Consider the following 13,693-nt stretch of genomic DNA (forward strand, 5'->3'; position numbering starts at 1 on the left):
GGTTGACAAGGATCGTGGAAGGAATCACACACGAAAAAGAAGGTGAAACGGGGCTCAATGTACTAGAAAGTATGTCGCTAAATGTAGACAGCTGGGCTAGTTGGTTGTTTGCATAATTATGGAACATGGTACCAGTGGTAGAGACATGGACAAAAAGAGAAGACAACACAAACGCCGGTTACTAAGAGGTTGACAAGGGTCGTGGAAGGATTCACGCACAACAACGGTGTAACGGGGCTCAATGTACTAGAAAGTATGTCGCTAAGGGTAGACAGCTGGGCTAGTTGGTTGTTTGCATTATTATGGAACATGGCACCAGTGCAAGAGACAAGGAAAAAGGGAGAAGACAACACGAATGCCGGTTTCTAAGATGTTGACAAGGGTCGTGGAAGGATTCACACACAAAAAAGAATGTGTAACGGGGCTCAATGTACTAGAAAGTATGTCGCTAAGGGTAGACAGCTGGGCTAGTTGGTTGTTTGCATTATTATGAAACATGGTACCAGCGCTAGCGACAAGGACAAAGGGAGAAGACAACACGAATGCCGGTTTCTAAGAGGTTGTCAAGGATCGTGGAAGGAATCACACACGAAAAAGAAGGTGTAACGGGGCTCAAGAAAGTATGTCGGTAAGGGTAGACAGCTGGGCTAGTTGGTTGTTTGCATTATTATGGAACATGGTACTAGCGCAAGAGACAAGGACAAAGGGATAAGAGAACACGAACGCCGGTTTCTAAGAGGTTGTAAAGGGTTGTGGAAGGATCCACACACAAAAAAGAAGGTGTAACGGGGCTCAATGTACTAGAAAGTATGTCGCTAAGAGTAGACAGCTGGGCTAGTCGGTTGTTTGCATAATTATGGAACATGGTACCAGTGCTAGAGACACGGACAAAAAGAGAAGACAACACAAACGCCGGTTTCTAAGAGGTTGACAAGGGTCGTGGAAGAATTCACACACAAAAAAGGTGTAACGGGGCCCAATGTACTAGAAAGTATGTCGCTAAGGGTAGACAGCTGGGCTAGTTGGTTGTTTGCATTATTATGGAATATGGCCCCAGCGCAAGAGACAAGGACCAAGGAAGAAGGCAACACGAACGCCAGTTTCTAAGAGGTTGACTAGGATCGTGGAAGGAATCACACACGAAAAAGAAGGTGTAACGTTGCTCAGTGTACTAGAAAGTATGTCGCTAAGGGTAGACAGGTGGGCTAGTTGGTTGTGTGCATTATTATGGCACATGGTACCAGTGCTAGAGACACGGACAAAAATAGAAGACAACACAAACGCCGGTTTCTTAGAGGTTGACAATGGTTCTTGGAAGGATTCACACACAAAAAAGGTGTAACGAGGCTCAATGTACTAGAACGTATGTCGCTAAGGGTAGACAGCTGGTCTAGTTGGTTGGTTGCCTTATTATGGAACATGGTACCAGCGCTAGAGACAAGGACAAAGGGAGAAGACAAGAATGCCGGTTTCTAAGAGGTTGACAAGCATCGTGGAAGAAATCACACACGAAAAAGAAGGTGTAACGGGGATCAATGTGCTAGAAAGAATGTCGCTAAGGGTAGACAGCTGGGCTAGTTGGTTGTTTGCATTATTATGGGACATGGTACAAGCGCAAGAGACAAGGACAAAGGAAGAAGACAACACGAACGCCGGTTTCTAAGAGGTTGACAAGGGTCGTGGAAGGATTCACACACAAAAAAGAAGGTGTAACGGGGCTCAATGTACTAGAAAGTATGTCGCTAAGTGTAGACAGCTGGGCTAGTTGGTTGTTTGCATTATTATGGAACATGGTACTAGCGCAAGAGACAAGGACAAAGGGAAAAGACAACCCGAATGCCGGTTTCTAAGAGGTTGACAAGGGTTATGGAAGGATTCACACACAAAAAAGAAGGTGAAACGGGGCTCAATGTACTAGAAAGTATGTCGCTAAGGGTAGACAGCTGGGCTAGTTGGTTGTTTGCATAATTATGGAACATGGTACCAGTGCTAGAGACATGGACAAAAAGAGAAGACAACACAAACGCCGGTTACTAAGAGGTTGACAAGGGTCGTGGAAGGATTCACGCACAACAACGGTGTAACGGGGCTCAATGTACTAGAAAGTATGTCGCTAAGGGTAGATAGCTGGGCTAGTTGGTTGTTTGCATTATTATGGAACATGGCACCAGTGCAAGAGACAAGGAAAAAGGGAGAAGACAACACGAATGCCGGTTTCTAAGATGTTGACAAGGGTCGTGGAAGGATTCACACACAAAAAAGAACGTGTAACGGGGCTCAATGTACTAGAAAGTATGTCGCTAAGGGTAGACAGCTGGGCTAGTTGGTTGTTTGCATTATTATGAAACATGGTACCAGCGCTAGCGACAAGGACAAAGGGAGAAGACAACACGAATGCCGGTTTCTAAGAGGTTGTCAAGGATCGTGGAAGGAATCACACACGAAAAAGAAGGTGTAACGGGGCTCAAGAAAGTATGTCGGTAAGGGTAGACAGCTGGGCTAGTTGGTTGTTTGCATTGTTATGGAACATGGTACTAGCGCAAGAGACAAGGACAAAGGGATAAGACAACACGAACGCCGGTTTCTAAGAGGTTGACAAGGGTTGTGGAAGGATTCACACACAAAAAAGAAGGTGTAACGGGGCTCAATGTACTAGAAAGTATGTCGCTAAGTGTAGACAGCTGGGCTAGTCGGTTGTTTGCATAATTATAGAAAATGGTACCAGTGCTAGAGACACGGACAAAAAGAGAAGACAACACAAACGCCGGTTTCTAAGAGGTTGACAAGGGTCGTGGAAGGATTCACACACGAAAAAGAAGGTGTAACGGGGCTCAATGTACTAGAAAGTATGTCGCTAAGGGTAGACAGCTGGGCTAGTTGGTTGTTATCATTATTATGGAACATGGTACTAGCGCAAGAGACAAGGACAAAGGGAGAAGACAACACGAACGCCAGTTTCTAAGAGGTTGACAAGGGTCGTGGAGGGATTCACACACAAAAAAGAAGGTGTAATGGGGCTCAATGTACAAGAAAGTATATAGCTAAGGGTAGACAGCTGGGCTAGTTGGTTGTTTGCATAATTATGGAACATAGTACCAGTGCTAGAGACATGGACAAAAAGAAAAGACAACACAAACGCCGGTTTCTAAGAGGTTGACAAGGATCGTGGAAGGAATCACACACGAAAAAGAAGTTGTAACGGGGCTCAATGTACTAGAAAGTATGTCGCTAAGGGTAGACAGCTGGGCTAGTTGGTTGTTTGCATTATTATGGGACATGGTACAAGCGCACGAGACAAGGACAAAGGGAGAAGACCACACGAACGCCGGTTTCTAAGAGGTTGACAAGGGTCGTGGAGGGATTCACACATAAAAGAAGGTGTAACGGGGCTCAATGTACTAGAAAGTATGTCGCAAAGTGTAGACAGCTGGGCTAGTTGGTTGTTTGTATAATTATGGAACATGGTACCAGTGCTAGAGACACGGACAAAAAGAGAAGACAACACAAACGCCGGTTTCTAAGAGGTTGACAAGGGTCGTGGAAGGATTCACACACAAAAAAGGTGTAACGGGGCTCAATGTACTTGAAAGTATGTCGGTAAGGGTGGACAGTTGGGCAAGTTGGTTGTTTGCATTATTATGGAATATGGCACCAGCGCAAGAGACAAGGGGACAAAGGAAGAAGACAACACGAACGCCAGTTTCAAAGAGGTTGACAAGGATCGTGAAAGGAATCACACACGAAAAAGAAGGTGTAACGGCGCTCAATGTACTAGAAAGTATGTCGCTAAGGGTAGACAGCTGGGCTAGTTGGTTGTTTGCATAATTATGGAACATGGCACCAGCGCAAGTGACAAGGACAAAGGAAGAAGACAACACGAACGCCAGTTTCTAAGAGGTTGACAAGGGTCGTGGAAGGATTCACACACAAAAAAGGTGTAACGGGGCTCAATGTACTAGAAAGTATGTCGATAAGTGTAGACAGCTGGGCTAGTTGGTTGTTTGCATAATTATGGAACATGGTACCAGTGCTAGAGACATGGACAAAAAGAAAAGACAACACAAACGCCGGTTTCTAAGAGGTTGAGAAGGATCGTGGAAGGAATCACACACGAAAAAGAAGGTGTAACGGGGCTCAATGTACTAGAAAGTATGTCGCTAAGGGTAGACAGCTGGGCTAGTTGGTTGTTTGCATTACTATGGGACATGGTACAAGCGCAAGAGACAAGGACAAAGGGAGAAGACAACACGAACGCAAGTTTCTAAGAGGTTGACAAGGGTTGTGGAAAGATTCACACACAAAAAAGGTGTAACGGGGCTCAATGTACTAGAAAGTATGTCGCTAAGTGTAGACAGCTGGGCTAGTTGGTTGTTTGCATAATTATGAAACATGGTACCAGTGCTAGAGACATGGACAAAAAGAGAAGACAACAAAAAACGCCGGTTTCTAAGAGGTTGACAAGGGTCGTGGAAGGATTCACACATAAAAGAAGGTGTAACGGGGCTCAATGTACTAGAAAGTATGTCGCAAAGTGTAGACAGCTGGGCTAGTTGGTTGTTTGTATAATTATTGAACATGGTACCAGTGCTAGAGACACGGACAAAAAGAGAAGACAACACAAACGCCGGTTTCTGAGAGGTTGACAAGGGTCGTGGAAGGATTCACGCACAAAAACGGTGTAACGGGGCTCAATGTACTAGAAAGTATGTCGCTAAGGGTAGACAGCTGGGCTAGTTGGTTGTTTGCATTATTATGGGACATGGTACAAGCGCAAGAGACAAGGACAAAGGGAGAAGACAACACGAACGCCGGTTTCTAAGAGGTTGACAAGGGTCGTGGAAGGATTCACACACAAAAAAGAAGGTGTAACGGGGCTCAATGTACTAGAAAGTATGTCGCTAAGTTTAGACAGCTGGGCTAGTTGGTTGTTTGCATTATTATGGAACATGGTACTAGCGCAAGAGACAAGGACAAAGGGAAAAGACAACACGAATGCCGGTTTCTAAGAGGTTGACAAGGATCGTGGAAGGAATCACACACGAAAAAGAAGTTGTAACGGGGCTCAATGTACTAGAAAGTAAGTCGCTAAGGGTAGACAGCTGGGCTAGTTGGTTGTTTGCATTATTATGGAACATGGTACTAGCGCAAGAGACAAGGACAAAGGGAGAAGACAACGTGAACGCCGGTTTCTAAGAGGTTTACAAGGGTCGTAGACAAGTGTAGACAGCTGGGCTAGTTGGTTGTTTGTATAATTATGGAACATGGTACCAGTGCTAGAGACACGGACAAAAAGAGAAGACAACACAAATGCCGGTTTCTAAGAGGTTGACAAGGGTCGTGGAAGGATTCACACAAAAAAGGTGTAACGGGGCCCAATGTACCAGAAAGAATGTCGCTAAGGGTAGACAGTTGGGCTAGTTGGTTGTTTGCATTATTATGGAATATGGCACCAGCACAAGAGACAAGGACAAAGGAAGAAGAGAACACGAACGCCAGTTTCTAAGAGGTTGACAAGGATCGTGGAAGGAATCACACACGAAAAAGAAGGTGTAACGGGGTTCAATGTACTACAAAGTATGTCGCTAAGGGTAGACAGCTGGGCTAGTTGGTCGTTTGCATTATTATGGAACATGGTACTAGCGCAAGAGACAAGGACAAAGGGAGAAGACAACACGAACGCAAGTTTCTAAGAGGTTGACAAGGGTTGTGGAAGGATTCACACACAAAAAAGAAGGTGTAACGGGGCTCAATGTACTAGAAAGTATGTCGCTAAGGGTAGACAGCTGGGCTAGTTGGTTGTTTGCATAATTATGGAACATTGTACCAGTGCTAGAGACATGGACAAAAAGAGAAGACAACACAAACGACGGTTTCTAAGAGGTTGACAAGGGTCGTGGAAGGATTCACGCACAACAACGGTGTAACGGGGCTCAATGTACTAGAAAGTATGTCGCTAAGGGTAGACAGCTGGGCTAGTTGGTTGTTTGCATTATTATGGAACATGGCACCAGTGCAAGAGACAAGGAAAAAGGGAGAAGACAACACGAATGCTGGTTTTTAAGATGTTGACAAGGGTCGTGGAAGGATTCACACACAAAAAAGAATGTGTAACGGGGCTCAATGTACTAGAAAGTATGTCGCTAAGGGTAGACAGCTGGGCTAGTTGGTTGTTTGCATTATTATGGAACATGGTACCAGCGCTAGCGACCAGGACAAAGGGAGAAGACAACACGAATGCCGGTTTCTAAGAGGTTGTCAAGGATCGTGGGAGGAATCACACACGAAAAAGAAGGTGTAACGGGGCTCAAGAAAGTACGTCGCTAAGGGTAGACAGCTGGGCTAGTTGGTTGTTTGCATTATTATGGAACATGGTTCTAGCGCAAGAGACAAGGACAAAGGGATAAGACAACACGAACGCCGGTTTCTAAGAGGTTGACAAGGGTTGTGGAAGGATTCACACACAAAAAAGGTGTAACGGGGCTCAATGTACTAGAAAGTATGTCGCTAAGTGTAGACAGCTGGGCTAGTTGGTTGTTTGCATAATTATGGAACATGGTAGCAGTGCTAGAGACACGGACCAAAAGAGAAGGCAACACAAACGCCGGTTTCTAAGAGGTTGACAAGGGTCGTGGAAGAATTCAGACACAAAAAAGGTGTAACGGGGCTCAATGTACTAGAACGTATGTCGCTAAGGGTAGACAGCTGGGCTAGTTGGTTGTTTGCATTATTATGGAATATGGCCCCAGCGCAAGAGACAAGGACAAAGGGATAAGACAACACGAACGCCGGTTTCTAAGAGGTTGACAAGGGTTGTGGAAGGATTCACACACAAAAAAGGTGTAACGGGGCTCAATGTACTAGAAAGTATGTCGCTAAGGGAAGACAGCTGGGCGAGTTGGTTGTGTGCATTATTATGGAACATGGTGCCAGTGCTAGAGACACGCACAAAAATAGAAGACAACACAAACGCCGGTTTCTAAGAGGTTGACAATGGTCGGGGAAGGAATCACACACAAAAAAGGTGTAACGGGGCTCAATGTACTAGAACGTAAGTCGCTAAGGGTAGACAGCTGAGCTAGTTGGTTGTTTGCATTATTATGGAACATGGTACTAGCGCAAGAGACAAGGACAAAGGGAGAAGACAACATGAACGCCGGTTTCTAAGAGGTTGACAAGGGTCGTGGAAGGAATTACACACGAAAAATAAGGTGTAACGGGGCTCAATGTACTAGAAAGTATGTCGCTAAGGGTAGACAGCTGGGCTAGTTGGTTGTTTGCATTATTATGGAACATGCTACTAGCGCAAGAGACAAGGACAAAGGGAGAAGACAACATGAACGCCGGTTTCTAAGAGGTTGCTAAGGGTCGTGGAAGGAATTACACACGAAAAAGAAGGTGTAACGGGGCTCAATGTACTAGAAAGTATGTCGCTAAGGGTAGACAGCTGGGCTAGTTGGTTGTTTGCATTATTATGGAACATGGCAGCAGCGCAAGAGACAAGGACAAAGGAAGAAGACAACACGAACGCCAGTTTCTAAGAGGTTGACAAGGGTCGTGGAAGGATTCACAAACAAAAAAGGTGTAACGGGGCTCAATGTACTAGAAAGTATGTCGATAAGTGTAGACAGCTGGGCTAGTTGGTTGTTTGCATAATTATGGAACATGGTACCAGTGCTAGAGACATGGACAAAAAGAAAAGACAACACAAACGCCGGTTTCTAAGAGGTTGAGAAGGATCGTGGAAGGAATCACACACGAAAAAGAAGGTGTAACGGGGCTCAATGTACTAGAAAGTATGTCGCTAAGGGTAGACAGCTGGGCTAGTTGGTTGTTTGCATTATTATGGGACATGGTACAAGCGCAAGAGACAAGGACCAAGGGAGAAGACAACACGAACGCCGGTTTCTAAGAGGTTGACAAGGGTCATGGAAGGATTCACACACAAAAAAGAAGGTGTACCGGGGCTCAATGTACTAGAAAGTATGTCGCTAAGTGTAGACAGCTGGGCTAGTTGGTTGTTTGCATTATTATGGAACATGGTACTAGCGCAAGAGACAAGGACAAAGGGAGAAGACAACACGAATGCCGGTTTCTAAGAGGTTGACAAGGATCGTGGAAGGAATCACACACGAAAAAGAAGGTGTAACGGGGCTCAATGTACTAGAAAGTATGTCGCTCGCTAAGGGTAGACAGCTGGGCTAGTTGGTTGTTTGCATTATTATGGAACATGGTACTAGCGCAAGAAACAAGGACAAAAGGAGAAGACAACACGAACGCAAGTTTCTAAGAGGTTGACAAGGGTTGTGGAAAGATTCACACACAAAAAAGGTGTAACGGGGCCCAATGTACTAGAAAGTATGTCGCTAAGTGTAGACAGCTGGGCTAGTTGGTTGTTTGCATAATTATGGAACATGGTACCAGTGCTAGAGACATGGACAAAAAGAGAAGACAACAAAAAACGCCGGTTTCTAAGAGGTTGACAAGGGTCGTGGAAGGATTCACACATAAAAGAAGGTGTAACGGGGCTCAATGTACTAGAAAGTATGTCGCAAAGTGTAGACAGCTGGGCTAGTTGGTTGTTTGTATAATTATGGAACATGGTACCAGTGCTAGAGACACGGACAAAAAGAGAAGACAACACAAACGCCGGTTTCTAAGCGGTTGACAAGGGTCGTGGAAGGATTCACACACAAAAAAGGTGTAACGGGGCTCAATGTACTTGAAAGTATGTCGGTAAGGGTGGACAGTTGGGCTAGTTGGTTGTTTGCATTATTATGGAATATGGCACCAGCGCAAGAGACAAGGGGACAAAGGAAGAAGACAACACGAACGCCAGTTTCAAAGAGGTTGACAAGGATCGTGAAAGGAATCACACACGAAAAAGAAGGTGTAACGGCGCTCAATGTACTAGAAAGTATGTCGCTAAGGGTAGAAAGCTGGGCTAGTTGGTTGTTTGCATAATTATGGAACATGGTACCAGTGCTAGAGCCATGGACAAAAAGAGAAGACAACACAAACGCCGGTTTCTAAGAGGTTGACAAGGGTCGTGGAAGGATTCACGCACAAAAACGGTGTAACGGGGCTCAATGTACTAGAAAGTATGTCGCTAAGGGTAGACAGCTGGGCTAGTTGGTTGTTTGCATTATTATGGGACCTGGTACAATCGCAAGAGACAAGGACAAAGGGAGAAGACAACACGAACGCCGGTTTCTAAGAGGTTGACAAGGGTCGTGGAAGGATTCAGACACAAAAAAGAAGGTGTAACGGGGCTCAATGTACTAGAAAGTATGTCGCTAAGTGTAGACAGCTGGGCTAGTTGGTTGTTTGCATTATTATGGAACATGGTACTAGCGCAAGAGACAAGGACAAAGGGAAAAGACAACACGAATGCCGGTTTCTAAGAGGTTGACAAGGATCGTGGAAGGGATCACACACGAAAAAGAAGTTGTAACGGGGCTCAATGTACTAGAAAGTAAGTCGCTAAGGGTAGACAGCTGGGCTAGTTGGTTGTTTGCATTATTATGGAACATGGTACTAGCGCAAGAGACAAGGACAAAGGGAGAAGACAACGTGAACGCCGGTTTCTAAGAGGTTTACAAGGGTCGTGGAAGGAATCACACACGAAAAAGAAGGTGTAACAGGGCTCAATGTACTAGAAAGTATGTCGCTAAGTGTAGACAGCTGGGCTAGTTGGTTGTTTGCATTATTATGGAACATGGTACTAGCGCAAGAGACAAGGACAAAGGGAAAAGACAACACGAATGCCGGTTTCTAAGAGGTTGACAAGGATTGTGGAAGGGATCACACACGAAAAAGAAGTTGTAACGGGGCTCAATGTACTAGAAAGTAAGTCGCTAAGGGTAGACAGCTGGGCTAGTTGGTTGTTTGCATTATTATGGAATATGACCCCAGCGCAAGAGACAAGGACAAAGGGATAAGACAACACGAACGCCGGTTTCTAAGAGGTTGACAAGGGTTGTGGAAGGATTCACACACAAAAAAGGTGTAACGGGGCTCAATGTACTAGAAAGTATGTCGCTAAGGGAAGACAGCTGGGCGAGTTGGTTGTGTGCATTATTATGGAACATGGTGCCAGTGCTAGAGACACGCACAAAAATAGAAGACAACACAAACGCCGGTTTCTAAGAGGTTGACAATGGTCGGGGAAGGAATCACACACAAAAAAGGTGTAACGGGGCTCAATGTACTAGAACGTAAGTCGCTAAGGGTAGACAGCTGAGCTAGTTGGTTGTTTGCATTATTATGGAACATGGTACTAGCGCAAGAGACAAGGACAAAGGGAGAAGACAACATGAACGCCGGTTTCTAAGAGGTTGACAAGGGTCGTGGAAGGAATTACACACGAAAAATAAGGTGTAACGGGGCTCAATGTACTAGAAAGTATGTCGCTAAGGGTAGACAGCTGGGCTAGTTGGTTGTTTGCATTATTATGGAACATGCTACTAGCGCAAGAGACAAGGATAAAGTGAGAAGACAACATGAACACCGGTTTCTAAGAGGTTGCCAAGGGTCGTGGAAGGAATTACACACGAAAAAGAAGGTGTAACGGGGCTCAATGTACTAGAAAGTATGTCGCTAAGGGTAGACAGCTGGGCTAGTTGGTTGTTTGCATTACTATGGAACATGGCAGCAGCGCAAGAGACAAGGACAAAGGAAGAAGACAACACGAACGCCAGTTTCAAAGAGGTTGACAAGGATCGTGAAAGGAATCACACACGAAAAAGAAGGTGTAACGGCGCTCAATGTACTAGAAAGTATGTCGCTAAGGGTAGACAGCTGGGCTAGTTGGTTGTTTGCATAATTATGGAACATGGTACCAGTGCTAGAGCCATGGACAAAAAGAGAAGACAACACAAACGCCGGTTTCTAAGAGGTTGACAAGGGTCGTGGAAGGATTCACGCACAAAAATGGTGTAACGGGGCTCAATGTACTAGAAAGTATGTCGCTAAGGGTAGACAGCTGGGCTAGTTGGTTGTTTGCATTATTATGGGACATGGTACAATCGCAAGAGACAAGGACAAAGGGAGAAGACAACACGAACGCCGGTTTCTAAGAGGTTGACAAGGGTCGTGGAAGGATTCAGACACAAAAAAGAAGGTGTAACGGGGCTCAATGTACTAGAAAGTATGTCGCTAAGTGTAGACAGCTGGGCTAGTTGGTTGTTTGCATTATTATGGAACATGGTACTAGCGCAAGAGACAAGGACAAAGGGAAAAGACAACACGAATGCCGGTTTCTAAGAGGTTGACAAGGATCGTGGAAGGGATCACACACGAAAAAGAAGTTGTAACGGGGCTCAATGTACTAGAAAGTAAGTCGCTAAGGGTAGACAGCTGGGCTAGTTGGTTGTTTGCATTATTATGGAACATGGTACTAGCGCAAGAGACAAGGACAAAGGGAGAAGACAACGTGAACGCCGGTTTCTAAGAGGTTTACAAGAGTCGTGGAAGGAATCACACACGAAAAAGAAGGTGTAACAGGGCTCAATGTACTAGAAAGTATGTCGCTAAGGGTAGACAGCTGCGCTAGTTGATTGTTTGCATTATTATGGAACATGGTACTAGCGCAAGAGACAAGGACAAAGGGAGAAGACAACACGAATGCCGGTTTCTAAGAGGTTGACAAGGGCCGTGGAAGGATTCACACACAAAAAAGGTGTAACGGGGCTCAATGTACTAGAAAGTATGTCGCTAAGGGTAGACCGCTGGGCTAGTTGGTTGTTTGCATTATTATGGAACATGGCACCAGCGCAAGAGACAAGGACAAAGGAAGAAGACAACACGAACGCCAGTTTCTAAGAGGTTGACAAGGGTCGTGGAAGGATTCACAAACAAAAAAGGTGTAACGGGGCTCAATGTACTAGAAAGTATGTCGATAAGTGTAGATAGCTGGGCTAGTTGGTTGTTTGCATAATTATGGAACATGGTACCAGTGCTAGAGACATGGACAAAAAGAAAAGACAACACAAACGCCGGTTTCTAAGAGGTTGAGAAGGATCGTGGAAGGAATCACACACGAAAAAGAAGGTGTAACGGGGCTCAATGTACTAGAAAGTATGTCGCTAAGGGTAGACAGCTGGGCTAGTTGGTTGTTTGCATTATTATGGGACATGGTACAAGCGCAAGAGACAAGGACAAAGGGAGAAGACAACACGAACGCCGGTTTCTAAGAGGTTGACAAGGGTCGTGGAAGGATTCACACACAAAAAAGAAGGTGTACCGGGGCTCAATGTACAAGAAAGTATGTCGCTAAGTGTAGACAGCTGGGCTAGTTGGTTGTTTGCATTATTATGGAACATGGTACTAGCGCAAGAGACAAGGACAAAGGGAGAAGACAACACGAATGCCGGTTTCTAAGAGGTTGACAAGGATCGTGGAAGGAATCACACACGAAAAAGAAGTTGTAACGGGGCTCAATGTACTAGAAAGTATGTCGCTAAGGGTAGACAGCTGGGCTAGTTGGTTGTTTTGCATTATTATGGAACATGGTACCAGTGCTAGAGACATGGACAAAAAGAGAAGAAAGCACAAACGCCGGTTTCTAAGAGGTTGACAAGGATCGTGGAAGGAATCACACACGAAAAAGAAGGTGTAACGGGGCTCAATGTACTAGAAAGTATGTCGCTCGCTAAGGGTAGACAGCTGGGCTAGTTGGTTGTTTGCATTATTATGGAACATGGTACTAGCGCAAGAGACAAGGACAAAAGGAGAAGACAACACGAACGCAAGTTTCTAAGAGGTTGACAAGGGTTGTGGAAAGATTCACACACAAAGAAGGTGTAACGGGGCTCAATGTACTAGAAAGTATGTCGCTAAGTGTAGACAGCTGGGCTAGTTGGTTGTTTGCATAATTATGGAACATGGTATCAGTGCTAGAGACATGGACAAAAAGGGAAGACAACAAAAAACGCCGGTTTCTAAGAGGTTGACAAGGGTCGTGGAAGGATTCACACATAAAAGAAGGTGTAACGGGGCTCAATGTACTAGAAAGTATGTCGCCAAGTGTAGACAGCTGGGCTAGTTGGTTGTTTGTATAATTATGGAACATGGTACCAGTGCTAGAGACACGGACAAAAAGAGAAGACAACACAAACGCCGGTTTCTAAGAGGTTGACAAGGGTCGTGGAAGGATTCACACACAAAAAAGGTGTAACGGGGCTCAATGTACTTGAAAGTATGTCGGTAAGGGTGGACAGTTGGGCTAGTTGGTTGTTTGCATTATTATGGAATGTTGCACCAGCGCAAGAGACAAGGGGACAAAGGAAGAAGACAACACGAACGCCAGTTTCAAAGAGGTTGACAAGGATCGTGAAAGGAATCACACACGAAAAAGAAGGTGTAACGGCGCTCAATGTACTAGAAAGTATGTCGCTAAGGGAAGACAGCTGGGCTAGTTGGTTGTTTGCATAATTATGGAACATGGTACCAGTGCTAGAGCCATGGACAAAAAGAGAAGACAACACAAACGCCGGTTTCTAAGAGGTTGACAAGGGTCGTGGAAGGATTCACGCACAAAAACGGTGTAACGGGGCTCAATGTACTAGAAAGTATGTCGCTAAGGGTAGACAGCTGGGCTAGTTGGTTGTTTGCATTATTATGGGACATGGTACAAGCGCAAGAGACAAGGACAAAGGGAGAAGACAACACGAACGCCGGTTTCTAAGAGGTTGAC

Source organism: Amblyomma americanum, chromosome 4, assembly GCF_052857255.1.
Source record: "Amblyomma americanum isolate KBUSLIRL-KWMA chromosome 4, ASM5285725v1, whole genome shotgun sequence".
Taxonomy (NCBI): domain Eukaryota; kingdom Metazoa; phylum Arthropoda; class Arachnida; order Ixodida; family Ixodidae; genus Amblyomma; species Amblyomma americanum.